The sequence below is a fragment of the Somniosus microcephalus genome, chromosome 13 (genome assembly GCF_052327205.1).
Source record: "Somniosus microcephalus isolate GS21.2 chromosome 13, FLI_Smic_1.0, whole genome shotgun sequence".
Lineage (NCBI taxonomy): Eukaryota > Metazoa > Chordata > Chondrichthyes > Squaliformes > Somniosidae > Somniosus > Somniosus microcephalus.
Genome location: NC_140999.1, coordinates 91,963,141 through 91,979,866, shown reverse-complemented (window position 1 = coordinate 91,979,866; position 16,726 = coordinate 91,963,141). Strand labels below are relative to the sequence as shown.

The following is a 16,726-nucleotide window of genomic DNA, read 5'->3' as shown; positions in this document are numbered from 1 at the left end:
AGCAAGGTAAGTTTATCTTTAGCCCTGTTTTTTTATTAAATTATTTTTTTCAAAAATTTAAATTATTGTTTAAAATAGTTATTTAATGTAATTTATAGTTTATTTAAAAAGTGTGATTAAAAAAAAAAATTATTTGAAGGTTTACTGTTATTTTGGGGCCCGTATATTCATAAGTTTAGACAGGTCTTTCTGTCAATCTTATGAATGAGCTTTTCCCTCCTCTGATTGGCTGCCCATGGCTCACGTGATCCCAGGGGACGCATCGCACTAACTACGCCCCTGGGACACGCAAGCACAGCACGCCGGGAGTTGGAGCAGGCCCCGGAGCAGAATTCCACGGGAGCCCAGAGCTCAACTGCTGGCGCGCAAGGAAAGTGCAGGTCGGGGGCTTGCACCCACGGGAAGCCCCCGACCCGAATTTCTGGGCCAATATGTGTAATGTGTAACTTTCGAAGAAGAGCTGTGGCATTCTCCCCCATGTCCTTGCAAATATTTATCCATCATCCAGCATCACTGAAAAAAACAAATTATCTGCTCATTGTCACATTGCTGTTTGTGGGATCTTGCTATGCGCAAATTAGCTGCCACGTTTCCTACATTACAACAGTGACTGCACTTCAAAAGTAATTTATTGCCCTTAAAACCCTTTGAGACATCCTGAAGTTGTGAAAGGTGCTATATAAATGCAAGTCTTCTTTAAGAAACCAGAGTGCATTTTGACTCTGTGTTGGAACTGATTATTAATACAGGAACAGGACTGCAGCCTTTGTCTATAAACTAAAACATAATTATTCCTAACAGGATCAGGCTCGAGGGGCTGAATGGCCTACTCCTGTTCCTATGTTTAACTCCTGGGAGAAGCCCCGTTTCCCACCTGCTGGGATTTCCTATTGGGACCGATCGAGAGAAGTATCCAGGGAATTCCCAGCGAGTGTTTCTTCCTCTCACTCCCTCCAAAACTCTTCCTCCTCTGGGAATATTTTCTCACTATTTACTTCAGCTGAACCTCCTGCTTCACTTCCAACAGCTTTTATTAATCCTGCTCTCCCCCTCTAGCCTCAAATCTGACCCCGGTCCAGTCAGGAAAGCGTTTCTGAGAGGGAGGGACAGCTGGTGAATAACATTACCTGATGTGTTGTTGGGGTAAAGATTCAGCTTGGGCGGTCACGCAAATTGGGTGCAAACACATCAAGCACTCAATATTCGCTTGATGGACCCTCAATGGAACTGAATATGGGGCGGAGGTTGTACAGGAGGAGATGCGATATTGCCCGAGACCAGTTTCTACCCCAGTGTCTGTCTCACATTTCTCACACAGGAAAGCAAATCAGGACTGAGAATAACTGAAGGTGATGAAACAGTGGGACATTGAAACACCGGGAGATGGGAGCACTGGGAGATGGAGAAATGGGAACACCAGGAGATGCAACACCAGGAGATGGGAACACCGGGAGATGGGAACACCAGGAGATGGGAGCACCGGGAGATGGGAACACCGGGAGATGGGAACACCGGCAGACCCAAACCCAGACTCAGTATCCGACCCAGGCCTAGGCCCAGTATCCGACTGTGGTAAACCACTGTTTGTATTCCTGTTTGTCCTGTTTGTATTCCACTGTGTACATGCCTGGACATGCCTCAGCTGACTCCTCCCACAGGTCCTAGTATAAAGGTGACTGCTCCCCAGCCCTTAGTATCATGGACCGGTCGACCACGCGAGGCAAACCTCCATTCTGTTGTTAATAAAAGCCTTTAGTTACTCTTCTAACTCTCAGTCTTTTATGAGTAATTGATAGCGCATCAATTTTATTGACAACATTTTTATAATGGAGAAGATCCTCACACCAGCATGCCTGGACTTAGATCATCGGGAGGCGGACTCATCCACCAAGTTTACTCACTGGCTTAAGTGTTTCGAAAAATTCCTGACCGCCTCCGAAGCAATCAAATCGGACGAGGACAAACTGGATGTCCTGACCTCCAAAGTGAACCACCGAGTGTACTCGGTCATCCAAGACGCGACCTCGTACGCGGACGCTATCAAGCTCCTCAAGGACCAGTACACGCGCCCAGTGAACGAAGTGTACGCCAGGCACCTCCTGGGGAGTCGTAAACAACAACCTGGGGAATCGACCGTGGAATACCTTCAGGCACTGTCTGTGCTTGGCCGGGCCTGTGGTTGTAAGGATGTAAAGGCCGCCGTGTACACAGAGGAACTTATCCGGGACGCTTTTGTAGCGGGCCACAGATCCAATTACACCCGACAGCGACTGTTGGAGCAGAGTAACCTCGACCTCAACAAGGCCTCTGAACTCGCACTATCGTTGGATGCAGCCTACCAGGGCATGGATGCCTACTCCTCTGCACCGTGGACGCCGCGGGGAATGACAGCCTGGGACACGGTAGGACCGCCTCATAGCGCCGTGCCACCCCAGCCACACCCCAACAACGGCCCAACTACCGCAGCAGTGTCCCAAGGCCAGACAGCAGTGCCCCAAGGCCAGAAATGCTACTTCTGTGGCCAGGCAAAACACCCCAGAGCGCGCTGCCCGGCGAAAAATGCGATCTGCTCGGGCTGCGGGAAGAAGGGACACTACGCTAGCGTCTGCAGGGCCAAAGCCACCCCGAACCCCAGCAGCGCCGCGTGTGGGCCATGCGGGCCGCCATCTTGGACCTCCCCGGCCATGTGCGAATCACCGGTACAGCAGCCATTTTGGACGCCTCCAGCCACATGGGGATCATGGACGCCGCCATCTTGGACGACAGCCGGGACGCAGCAGGCCCCCGACACCGCCTCATCTGATACCCGCAGCGACACACCGACCCCTACGCTGGCATCCGTTACACTGGACCAAGCGAGACCGCACCAACTGGCCAGTTCCACAATGGACATTAAGGTAAATGGTCACGATACAATCTGCCTTTTTGACTCTGGGAGCACGGAGAGCTTCATCCACCCTGACACGGTGCGGCGTTGCTCTCTCCCAGTCCTGCCTGCGCAACAGCGGATTTCTATGGCCTCCGAGTCCCAGTCGGCGGACATCGGCGGCTACTGCGTGGTGACACTCGTAGTAGACGGGACCGTGTACGATCATTTTAAACTTCTGGTCCTGCCTGACCTCTGCGCTGCCGTCCTGCTGGGGTTAGATTTTCAGTGCCACCTTAAAAGTGTTACGATGGCGTACGGTGGACCCCTACCCCCACTCACAGTCCGCAGCCAGCAGCTTCCAAACTGCCCGCCGCGCACCAGGTGCAACCTCTCCACACTCAGAGTCACCCCCCCCCAACTGTTTGCTAACCTCACCCCCGACTGTAAGCCCATCGCCACAAAGAGCAGGCGATACAGTGCCGGGGACAGGGTTTTCATTAAAACCGAAGTGGAGCGGCTCCTGAAAGAAGGGATTATTGAGGGCAGCACCAGCCCCTGGCGAGCCCAGGTTGTGGTCGTTAAGACCGGCGAGAAGCAGCGCCTGGTCATCGACTACAGCCAGACAATAAATCGCTACACCCTGCTGGACGCCTACCCACTCCCCCGTATAGCTGATATGGTCAACCAGATCGCGCAGTACCGCGTCTTCTCGACCATTGACCTGAAATCAGCGTACCACCAGCTCCCCATCCGCCCTGAGGACTGCCAGTACACTGCCTTTGAGGCAAACGGCCGCCTCTATCACTTCCTTAGGGTTCCCTTTGGCGTCACCAACGGGGTCTCCGTCTTCCAAAGGGAGATGGACCGGATGGTAGATCAAAATGCGTTGCAGGCCACTTTCCCATATCTGGACAATGTGACCATCTGCGGCCGTGACTTGCAGGACCATGACGCAAACCTCGAAAAATTCCTCCGCACCGCCCAACTCCTAAACCTGACATATAACAAGGAGAAGTGCATATTCCGCACAAACCGCCTCGCCATCCTTGGCTGTGTTGTGGAACACGGAGTCATCGGCCCCGACCCCGACCGGATGCGTCCCCTTATGGAACTTCCACTGCCCCACTGCCTCAAGGCCCTGAAGAGGTGCCTAGGGTTTTTCTCCTATTACGCCCAGTGGGTCCCCTACTATGCGGACAAGGCCCGTCCGCTGATCAAGTCCACCTCTTTTCCCTTGACGGCAGAGGCCCGCTTAGCCTTCCACCGTATCAAGGGGGACATTGCCAAAGCCACCATGCACGCAGTGGACGAATCCATCCCCTTCCAGGTGGAAAGCGACGCGTCTGACTTTGCCCTGGCCGCTACCCTCAATCAGGCGGGGAGACCCGTGGCCTTCTTTTCACGAACCCTCCAAGGCCCGGAGACCAGACACTCCGCTGTTGAGAAGGAGGCCCAGGTGATTGTGGAGGCTGTGCGTCATTAGAGGCACTACCTGGCCGGAAAACGATTTACCCTGCTCACTGACCAGCGTTCAGTTGCTTTTATGTTTAACAACAAGCAGAGGGGCAAAATCAAAAATGACAAGATCTTGAGGTGGAGAATCGAACTTTCCACCTACAACTACGAGATCTTGTACCGGCCTGGGAAGCTAAATGAACCCCCGGATGCGCTATCGCGTGGCACCTGCGCCAGCGCGCAGATCGATAGACTGCGGGCCCTCCACAATGACCTCTGCCACCCGGGGGTCACCAGGTTCTTCCACTTCATCAAGGCCCGCAACCTGCCTTACTCTATTGAGGAGGTCAGGACCATGACCAGGAACTGCCAAGTCTGCGCTGAGTGCAAACCGCACTTTTATAGACCAGACAGGGCCCACCTGATAAAAGCCACTCGCCCCTTCGAGCGCCTGAGCGTCGATTTTAAAGGGCCTCTCCCCTCCTCCGACCGCAATGTGTACTTCCTCAATATTATTGATGAGTACTCCCGTTTCCCGTTCGCCTTCCCCTGCCCGGACATGACCAGTGCCACGGTCATTAAATGTCTGAACAACCTCTTCACCCTGTTCGGCTTCCCCAGCTATATCCATAGCGACCGGGGCTCATCGTTTATGAGCGACGAACTCCGTCAGTACCTGCTAACTAGGGGTATTGCCACAAGCAGGACCACCAGTTACAACCCCCGGGGGAACGGACAGGTGGAAAGAGAAAATGCGACAGTTTGGAAGGCCGTCCTGCTAGCCTTAAAGTCTAGGGGCCTTCCAACCTCCCGCTGGCAGGATGTGCTCCCCGATGCGCTCCACTCTATTCGGTCACTGCTCTGCACTGCCACTAACGCCACCCCTCATGAGAAAATGTTTGTCTTCCCAAGGAAGTCCACATCGGGGACATCGCTACCGCCATGGCTGACGTCCCCAGGGCCGGTCCTACTGAGAAGACACGTGAGGACCCATAAAGCGGACCCCCTGGTCGAGAGGGTCGACCTCCTCCACGCCAACCCCCAGTATGCTTACATCGCATACCCGGACGGGCGGGAGGACACAGTCTCCATAAGAGACCTTGCACCCTCGGGGGCCGCAGTAACCCACTACCCACTACCACCCCCCCCCACGATCCGATATCCAGCCCCAGCAGACGGCAGGCCTGGGCCCCGCGACCCGCTCGACATCTACGAGGACGACACGCCTGTGCCACAGCCTACGCTGGACTCGACGCCGGAAACTTCACTACCCCTGCCGTCGCCACGCAGATCACAGCGGCAGACAAGACCTCCGGAGAGACTCCAATACACTAACTTTTAATACACTTCACCCCGCCGGACTCAATTTTAAACAAGGGGTGAATGTGGTAAACCACTGTTTGTATTCCTGTTTGTCCTGTTTGTATTCCACTGTGTACATGCCTGGACATGCCTCGGCTGACTCCTCCCACAGGTCCTAGTATAAAGGTGACTGCTCCCCAGCCCTTAGTATCATGGACCGGTCGACCACGCGAGGCAGACCTCCATTCTGTTGTTAATAAAAGCCTTTAGTTACTCTTCTAACTCTCAGTCTTTTATGAGTAATTGATAGCGCATCACCGACCCAGGCCCAGACCCAGTCCCAGGCCCAGTATCAGACCCAGACTCAGACCCAGGCTTAGGCTAAGGCCCAGACCTAGACCCAGACCCAGGCTCAGTATCAGACCCAGGCCCAGACCCAGACCCACACACAGTATCAGACCCAGGCCCAGGCCCAGTATGAGACCCCGGCCCAGGCTCAGACCCAGTATCAGACCCAGGCCCAGACACAGGCCCAGACCGAGGCCCGATATACTCAGTATCAGACCCAGGCCTAGGCCCAGTATCAGACCCAGACCCAGGCCCAGACCCAGACAGACTCAGACCCAGGCCCAGTCTCAGACCCAAACCCAAATCCAGTATCAGGCCCAGTATCAGACCCAGACTCAGACACAGGTGTAGGCTGAAGCCCAGACCCAGGCCCAGACCCAGACCCAGACCCATATCCAGTATCAGACCCAGACCTTTATCCAGTATCAGACTCAGACCCATACCCAGTATCAGACCCAGGCCCAGGCCCAGTATCAGCCCAGGCCCAGTACCAGACCCAGGCCCAGACCCAGTATCAGACCCAGGCCCAGACCCAGACACAGGCCCAGATGCAGGCTCAGGCCCAGACCCAGTATCAGGCTCAGTATCAGACCCAGGCCCAGGCCCTGTATCAGACCCAGACTCAGACCCAGGTGTAGGCCGAGGCTTGACCCAGGCCCAGACCCAGGCCCAAACCGAGACCCATATCCAGTATCAGACCTAGGCTCAGGCCCAGTATCAGACCCAGGCCCAGTATCAGACCCAGACTCAGTCCCAGGTGTAGGCCGGGGCCCAGACCCAGACCCAGACCCATATCCAGTATCAGACCCAGGCCCAGGTCCAGTACCAGACCCAGGCCCAGTATCAGACCCAGGCCCAGGCCTAGACACAGGCTCAGGCCCAGACCCAGACCCAGGCCCAGACACAGGCTCAGGCCCAGGCCCAGGCCCAGACCCAGGCCCAGACCCAGACCCAGTATCAGACCCAAGCCCAGTATCAGGCCCAGTATCAGACCCAGACCCAGGCCCAGACCCAGACCCAGTATCAGACCCAGACTCAGACCCAGGTGTAGGCCGAGGCCCAGACCAAGGCCCATACCCAGTATCAGACCCAGTCCCAGGCCCAGTATCAGACCCAGGCCCAAGCCCAGGCTCAGGCCCAGTATCAGGCCCAGGCTCAGACCCAGGCCCAGGCCCAGACCCAGTATCAGACCCAGGCCCAGATCCAGACCCAGGCCCAGGCCCAGACCCATACTCAATATCAGACCCAGGCCTAGACCCAGACCCAGGCCCATAGTCAGTATCAGACCCAGGCCTAGGCCCAGACTCAGACTCAGGCCCTGGCCCAGACCCAGGCCCAGACCCAGACCCAGGCTAGTAACAAGCACAGCCATGAAGCCTAAAAATAAAAAAGGCAGCCACTTAAATTCCATCTGCAGATATCTGTAAATGATAGAATCTTCCAATCCGAAGCCAAAAGTTAGGGACAGAGGGCATTTAAAATAAGGAAAGAAAACAGAGAAGAATGTTCATTTTGTAAACACTGGCTCTGCCCAAGGTGAAAAGGAGATGGATCGTACTGCTCATTGTGGAGACATTGGGGACAGGAGTAAATTCATGTTTGAGTAAGAACAGGCTCTTTAAACTTAGGCTCACATATATGTCCATCATCCCCATATTTGTCCTTCCTTGATACTCAGTGGCATTCTTGCATCTGAATCAGAAGGTTGTGGGTTCAAGTCTCACTCCAGAAAGTTGAGCAAAGATCCAGGCTGACACTCCATTAGCCAATTATCCCAAACTCCTCCATCAACATCCCTGGATATGTCCTGTCCTACTGGCAGCACAGACCCACCAGGGGTGGTGGCACAGTGGTATACAGTCGGGAAGGAGTGGCCCTGGGAGACCTCAACATTGACTCCGCATCCCATGAAGTCTCATGGCTTCAGGTCAAGCACGGGCAACGAAACCTCCTGCTGATTATCGCCTACCTTCCTCCCTCAACTGAGGAATCAGTACTCCTCCATGTTGAACACCACTTGGAAGAAGCACTGAGAGTAGCAAGGGCACAGAATGTACTCTGGGTGGGGGACTTCAACGTCCATCACTAAGAGTGGCTCGCTAGCACCACTACTGACTGAGCTGACTGAGTCGACTGAGTCCTGGAGAACATAGCTGCCAGTCTGGGCCTGCGACAAGTGGTGAGAGAACCAACATAAGGAAAAAGCCTACTTGACCTCGTCCTCACCAATCTACCTGTCGCAGATGCATCTGCCCATGACAGCATTGATAGCAGTGACCATCGCACAGTCATTGTGGAGACGAAGTTCCATCTTCACACTGAGGACACCTTCCATCGTGTTGTGTGGCACTACCACCGTGCAAAATGGGATAGATTCAGAACAGATCTAGCAGCACAAAACTGGGCATCCATGAGGCAATGTGGGCCATCAGCAGCAGCAGAATTGTATTCCACCACAATTTGTAATGTCATGGCCCAGCATATCCCTCACTCTACCATTACCATCAAGCCAGGGGACCAACCCTGGTTCAATAAGGAGTGTAGAAGAGCATTCCAGGAGCAGCACCAAAAATGAGGTGCTAATCTGGGGAAGCTGCAACACATGACTATATGCATGCTAAAAAGTGGAAGCAGCATACTATAGACAGGGCTAAGCGATCCCACAATCAACGGATCAGATCAAAACTCTGCAGTCCTGCCACATCCAGTCGTGAATGGCGGTGGACCATTAAACAGCTAATGGGAGGAGGAGGCTCCATGAATATCCCCATCCTCAATGATGGTGGAGCCCAGCACGTGAGTGCAAAAGACAAGGTTGAAGCGTTTCCAACCATCTTCAGCCAGAAGTGCCGAGTGGATGATCCATATCAGCCTCCTCCTGAGGTCCCCACCATCACAAAAGCCAGTCTCCAGCCAATTTGATTCACTCCACGTGATATCAAGAAACGGCTGAACGCACTGGATACAGCAAAGGCTTTGGGCCCTGACAACATCCCGTCTGTCGTGCTGAAGACTTGTGCTCCAGAACTAGCCGCGCCTCTAGCCAAGCAGTTCCAGTACAGCTACAACACTGGCATCTACCTGACAATGTGGAAAACTGCCCAGGTATGTCCTGTTCACAAAAAGCAGGACAAAGCCAATCCGGCCAAATACCGCCCCATCAGTTTACTCTCAATCATCAGCAAAGTGATGGAAGGTGTCGTCGACAGTGCTATCAAGTGGCACTTACTCACCAATAACCTGCTCACTGATGCCCAGTTTGGGTTCCGCGAGGTCCACTCGGCTCTAGACCTCATTACAGCCTTGGTCCAAACATGGACAAAAGAGTTGAATTCCAGAGGTGAGGTGAGAGTGACTGCCCTTGACACAAGGCAGCATTTGACTGAGTGTGGCATCAAGGTGCCCTAGTAAAACTGAAGTCAATGGGATTCAGGGGGAAAACTCTCCACTGGCTGGAGTCATATCAAACACAAAGGAAGATGGTTGTGATGGTTGGAGGTCAATCATCTCAGCCCCAGGACATCGCTGCAGGAGTTCGTCAGGTCAGTGTCCTAGGCCCAACCATCTTCAGTTGCCTCATCAATGACCTTCCCTCCATCATAAGGTCAGAAATGGGAATGTTCACTGATGATTGCACAGTGTTCAGCGCCATTCACAGCTCCACAGATAATGAAGCAGTCCATACCCGAATGCAACAAGACCTGGATGACGTTCAGGCTTGGGCTAATAAGTGGTAGGTATCATTCACTCCACACAAGTGCCAAGCAATGATTATCTCCAACAAGCGAGAGTCTAACCACCGCCTCTTGACATTCAATGACATTATTGTAAGTTTAGGATCACAGGTCACACGCAGATTACCCAAAGGGTCTTAGGAGTTGCAAGACTTTTTATTAAAGAGCTACAGTTTTAAAGCATAATCAGATATTACATATGGTTTAAGCTAAGTATAATAGACATACAACCCGTGACAGTAGAGAGCGACTCCCAAATCAGAATGCCACGACCGGATGAACAGTTGGTTCGATGCCCGATGAGACAGCGTGGAGGTCTCAGGTCAGCGGGTCTCTGCAGTCAGTAACAGCAGTCACTTCTGTTGATTCGTCCCCCGAGCCGTTGGAGGTGTTAGGCATCACAGAATCACAGAATCACAGAATCTACAGTGCAGATAGAGGCCATTTCGGCCCATCGAGCCTGCACCGACACATATCCCACCCTATCCCCGTAACCCCACGTATTTAATCCCCTAACACTAAGGGTCAATTTATCATAGCCAAATCAACCTAACCTGCACATCTTTGGACTGTGGGAGGAAACCGGAGCACCCGGAGGAAACCCACGCAGACACAGGGAGAATGTGCAAACTCCACACAGACAGTCGCCCAAGGCCAGATTTGAACCCGGGTCCCTGGCGCTGTGAGGCAACAGTGCTAACCACTAAGCCAGCATTGATTCACCTCAGAGGCTAAACTTAGTCAAGGTGTTAGGCCTGAGCCCGCATTGATTTCCACCTCGAAGAAGCCTTCGCCCCTCGCTATTTCCTCTCTCAGACCTCTATATTTATAGTTATTTCAGTGGGCTGTGATCTATCTGGTGTCAATCATCTATAATCCAAGTGTGCTGCGGGAAGACATTTCTCACTGCTCCTTTCTGCATGGCTGACGCGGCCTTTCTCTTATCTTTCTGAGGAATGTTTTGTTATGTTTCTTTAAGGACATTTTATGACTTCGTGGCTCCTTATTGTTTAGCTATGGTATTATCATCCTGTGTTTTCTTGCATTTTATGATCCTCTTACCATTTCCATTTGTCTTTTGGTGTTTGTTATTTGACCTTGCTGACACTTCAACCATTTGTTCCTGACTGCATTTTAATCTCTGTTCTAAGAGTCAAACTTCATATATGAATCTAATAGCTATTTCTTACATTACCATCACCGAATCCTGCACATCAACATCCTGGGGGTCACCATTGACCAGATACTTAACTGGACAAGCCACATAAATACTGTGGCAACAAGAGCAGGTCAGAGGCTAGGTATTCTGCGGCGAGTGTCTCACCTCCTGACTCCCCAAAGCCTTTCCACCATCTACAAGGCACAAGTAAGGAGTGTGGTGGAATATTCTCCACTTGCCTGGATGAGTGCAGCTCCAACAACACTCAAGAAGGCCAACACCATCCAGGACAAAGCAGCCCGCTTCATTGGCACCCCATCCACCACCTTAAACATTCAACCCCTTCACCACCGGCGTACCGTGGCTGCAGTGTGTACCATCTACAAGATGCACTGCAGGAACTCGCCAAGGCTTCTTCGGCAGCACCTCCCAAACCTGCGACCTCTACCACCTAGAAGGACAAAGGCAGCAGGCGCATGGGAACATCGCCACCTCCAAGTTCCCCTCCAAGTCACACACCATCCTGACTTGGAAGTATATCTCCATTCCTTCATCGTCGGTGGGTCAAAATCCTGGAACACCGTCCTTCACCACATGGACTGCAGTAGTTCAAGAAGGCGGCTCACCATCACCTTCTCATGGGCAATTAGGGATGGGTAATAAATGCTGGCCTTGCCAGCGATGCCCAGATCCTATGAACGAATTTTTTAAAAAGTACTGAGGGAGTGCTGCACTGTTGGAGGTGCAGTCTTTCAGATGAGACTTTAAACCGAGGCCCTGTCTGCTCTCTCAGGTGGATGTAAAACATCCCATGGCACTGTTTGAAGAAGAGCAGGGGAGTTATCCCCGGTGTCCTGGCCAATATTTATCCCTCAATCAACATCACTAAAACAGATTATCTGGTCATTATCACATTGCTGTTTGTGGGCTCTTGCTTTGCACAAATTGGCTTCCACCTTTCCTACATTACAACAATAACTACACTTTAAAAATACTTCATTGGTGTAAAGCACTTTGGGATGGCCTGAGGATGTGAAAGGTGCTATAGAAACTTCTTCTGGACCTCTTTCCACTATGTTGGAGCCTGGGTGATGTGGTCTGTTATATATCACCATGACACCAGCCCTAACCCTGGGCCCTGGATGGTTTCAATATTAGGGAGGAGTTGCCGTGTCAGGAACAACAGTACAGAGACATGCACTCAGCAGAACTGCCAGAGTTTCTGGGCACCTTCAAAGGCAGGGTGCTATGAACGGGTCTGACCAAAGACCCATAGCTTCCCCAGCTAATTCATTGCTGTTGCCCTGATGGTGGACACTGATTCAAATGGCAATCGACCTCTCAATGAATCATTGTTGTTTGAAGTGTCGGTGGGGCCCACAGCCAGCTGGCCACATTGCTGGAGTATCGGGTGGACATCTGGGGGAAGCTGGGCACCCTCCCCATGCTGATGTTGGGATGGAGGAGGTGGTGGGGGGGTGGGGGGATATTGGATAGAAGGAGCCCCCATCCCACCCACCACAATTTGCAATGGCAGCTTTCAAGGAGGCAGCAACCTGATGGAATCGAGCTGGACCCCAATTTCTGGCCCCTCTGTGCTAAGCAGCAGCGGAAGGTCACCCCTCATTTCCTTTCCCTAGCGCTCCACAAACCACCCTGAGTTAGTCACTAAATCCAGCCTCGACACATCAAATGCCAGCCAAAGCCTTGCACTCTACAGCTGGGAGAATGAAACATTCGACACACACCCCAACGGCAGGCCCAATGAGTCAGAATGTAAAAGGAGCGTTACTGCTGGTGTGACGTGTTGACTCCTTTTCTACCATTCCCGTTATTCAGGAAATGGGCCGCATGTAAAACACACTCAGCCGCCATTTTTATCATTGGATATTAAGAAAAAAGACTTGCATTTATATTGCGCCTTTAATGACCTCAGGATGTCCCAAAGCACTTTACAGTCAATGAAGTACTTTTGAAGTGTGGTCACTGTTATAATGTGGGAAACGTGGCAGCCAATTTGCATACAGCAAGCTCCCACAAACAGCAATGTGATAATGACCAGATCATCTGTTTTAGTGATGTTGCTTGAGCGATAAATATTGGCCAAGACTCCAGGGATAACTCCTCTGCTCTTCTTCAAAATAGTGCCATGGGGTCTTTTACATAACCTGAGAGAGCCGATGGGGCCTCGGTTTAAAGTCTCATGTAAAAGATGGCATCTCCGACAGTGCAGCACCCCCTCAGTACTGCCCCTCTGACAGTACGGCGCTCCCTCAGTACTGCCCCTCCGACAGTGCAGCGCTGCCTCAGTACTGCCCCTCTGGCAGTGCAGCACTCCTTCAGTACTGCCCCTCTGATAGTGCAGCACTCCCTCAGTACTGCCCCTCCGACAGTGCAGCGCTGCCTCAGTACTGCCCCTCTGGCAGTGCAGCACTCCCTCAGTATTGCCCCGCTGACAGTGCAGCACTCCTTCAGTACTGCCCCTCTGATAGTGCAGCGCTGCCTCAGTACTGCCCCTCTGGCAGTGCAGCACTCCCTCAGTATTGCCCCTCTGACAGTGCGGCGCTCCCTCAGTACTGCCCCTCTGACAGTGCAGCACTCCTTCAGTATTGCCCCTCTGACAGTGCAGCACTCCCTCAGTACTGCCCCTCTGATAGTGCAGCGCTGCCTCAGTACTGCCCCTCTGACAGTGCAGCACTCCCTCAGTATTGCCCCTCTGACAGTGCAGCACTCCTTCAGTACTGCCACTCTGACAGTGCAGCACTCCTTCAGTACTGCCCCTCTGACAGTGCAGCACTCCCTCAGTATTGCCCCTCTGACAGTGCAGCACTCCTTCAGTACTGCCACTCTGACAGTGCAGCACTCCTTCAGTACTGCCCCTCTGACAGTGCAGCACTCCCTCAGTATTGCCCCTCTGACAGTGCAGCACTCCTTCAGTATTGCCGCTCTGACAGTGCAGCACCCCCTCAGTATTGCCCCTCTGACAGTGCGGCGCTCCCTCAGTACTGCCCCTCTGACAGTGCAGCACTCCCTCAGTATTGCCCCTCTGACAGTGCAGCACTCCTTCAGTACTGCCCCTCTGATAGTGCAGCGCTGCCTCAGTACTGCCCCTCTGGCAGTGCAGCACTCCCTCAGTATTGCCCCTCTGACAGTGCAGCACTCCTTCAGTACTGCCCCTCTGATAGTGCAGCGCTGCCTCAGTACTGCCCCTCTGGCAGTGCAGCACTCCCTCAGTATTGCCCCTCTGACAGTGCAGCACTCCTTCAGTACTGCCCCTCTGATAGTGCAGCGCTGCCTCAGTACTGCCCCTCTGGCAGTGCAGCACTCCCTCAGTATTGCCCCTCTGACAGTGCGGCGCTCCCTCAGTACTGCCCCTCTGACAGTGCAGCACTCCTTCAGTATTGCCCCTCTGACAGTGCAGCACTCCCTCAGTACTGCCCCTCTGATAGTGCAGCGCTGCCTCAGTACTGCCCCTCTGACAGTGCAGCACTCCCTCAGTATTGCCCCTCTGACAGTGCAGCACTCCTTCAGTACTGCCACTCTGACAGTGCAGCACTCCTTCAGTACTGCCCCTCTGACAGTGCAGCACTCCCTCAGTATTGCCCCTCTGACAGTGCAGCACTCCTTCAGTACTGCCACTCTGACAGTGCAGCACTCCTTCAGTACTGCCCCTCTGACAGTGCAGCACTCCCTCAGTATTGCCGCTCTGACAGTGCAGCACCCCCTCAGTATTGCCCCTCTGACAGTGCGGCGCTCCCTCAGTACTGCCCCTCTGACAGTGCAGCACTCCCTCAGTATTGCCCCTCTGACAGTGCAGCACTCCTTCAGTATTGCCGCTCTGACAGTGCAGCACCCCCTCAGTATTGCCCCTCTGACAGTGCGGCGCTCCCTCAGTACTGCCCCTCTGACAGTGCAGCACTCCCTCAGTATTGCCCCTCTGACAGTGCAGCACTCCTTCAGTATTGCCACTCTGACAGTGCAGCACCCCCTCAGTATTGCCCCTCTGACAGTGCAGCGCTGCCTCAGTACTGCCCCTCTGACAGTGCAGCACTCCTTCAGTACTGCCCCTCTGACAGTGCAGCACTCCTTCAGTACTGCCACTCTGACAGTGCAGCACTCCCTCAGTACTGCCCCTCTGACAGTGCAGCGCTGCCTCAGTATTGCCCCTCTGACAGTGCGGCGCTCCCTCAGTACTGCCCCTCTGACAGTGCAGCGCTCCCTCAGTACTGCCCCTCTGACAGTGCAGCACTCCCTCAGTACTGCCCCTCTGACAGTGCGGCGCTCCCTCAGTACTGCCCCTCTGACAGTGCAGCGCTGCCTCAGTACTGCCCCTCTGACAGTGCAGCACTCCCTCAGTACTGCCACTCTGACAGTGCAGCACTCCCTCAGTACTGCCCCTCTGACAGTGCAGCACTCCCTCAGTACTGCCCCTCTGACAGTGCAGCACTCCTTCAGTACTGCCCCTCTGACAGTGCAGCACTCCCTCAGTATTGCCCCTCTGACAGTGCGGCGCTCCCTCAGTACTGCCCCTCTGACAGTGCAGCGCTCCCTCAGTACTGCCCCTCTGACAGTGCAGCGCTGCCTCAGTATTGCCCCTCTGACAGTGCAGCACTCCCTCAGTACTGCCACTCTGACAGTGCAGCACTCCCTCAGTACTGCCACTCTGACAGTGCAGCGCTGCCTCAGTATTGCCCCTCTGACAGTGCAGCGCTGCCTCAGTATTGCCCCTCTGACAGTGCAGCACTCCCTCAGTACTGCCACTCTGACAGTGCAGCACTCCCTCAGTACTGCCACTCTGACAGTGCAGCACTCCCTCAGTACTGCACTGGAGTTTGTGCTCAAGTCTCTGGAGGGGGACTATGAACCCACAACCTTCTGACTCAGAGGTGAAGCACTATCCACTGAGCCACAGCTGACACAATTGAAATTACAAAAGCTACAAACTGTTTCTCACCAAAAGAGGAAAAACACAGCACAGTATTTCTTGTTTCTTTCTGCAGTGACACAGCGCATCTGTGTAAACATGATGAATCTGACAGCACCATGTGCCTTTGCTCAAACATTTACTGTTAAAGAGAACCAGCCGAGACTGTGAGCCACTTGGTAGTTTACTTACTGCTAGGCTGCTCGCCCCCCTGTTCTGCTCCTCACTCCACACTTGCGAGTCAGACTCAGAGAAAGTGCCCACTGCTGCTAAGGAGCTGAACTCGAAGGAGTGGCCGATTTCCTTCTACCATTTGAGTTATTGTGGGAAACTTGCAAACAGCTGGCGGGGATGGAGCTGATCCAGGAGCTCTGTGCCTGTCTCCTCATTCCTGTGGTTTCCACAGCTGACCTTTTCAAGCAGTGCAGCACATACACAAATTCTGTTTGTTACCAATCACAATGCCTCTGAGTCAGAAAGTTGTGGGTTTGAGTCCCACGACAGAGACTTGAGCACAAAATCCAGGCTGAGGGAGTGCTGCACTGTCTTTTGGATGAGATGTTAAACCGAGGCCCCGTCTGTCTTCTCAGGTGGATGTAAATGATCCCATGGCACTATTCAAAGAAGAGCAGGAGAGTTCTCCCCGGTGTCCTGGCCAATGTTTATCAACTGATTATCTGGTCGTTTATCTCATTGCTCTTTGTGGGATCTTGCTGTGCACAAATTAGCTGCCATGTTTCCTACGTTACAACAGTGACTACACTTCAAAAGTACTTGACTGGATGTAACGCGCTTTGGGACATCCTGAGGTTGTGAAAGGCGCTATAGAAATGCAAGTTCTCTCTTTCTCTGTATAAAGCACCAGTCATTGTGAGGTACAAAACCTTAGCCAACAATCTTCTAAATATACAGGATATATAAGTCCGCCCTCTCCT

The 16,726-nt window shown here is 53.1% G+C and overlaps 1 protein-coding gene across 1 annotated transcript in view; it reads right to left on the bottom strand.

The window, feature by feature from the left end:
* The window catches only part of LOC147108481 (uncharacterized), a 74,498-nt gene extending 58,268 nt beyond the window's left edge, over positions 1–16,230 (bottom strand). Inside the window, exon 1 of the transcript XR_015080600.1 lies at positions 15,984–16,230. The gene's annotated coding sequence lies outside the window, so the exon portion shown is untranslated. The remainder of the gene's footprint in view (positions 1–15,983) is intronic.
* Positions 16,231–16,726: the final 496 nt, after the last annotated feature.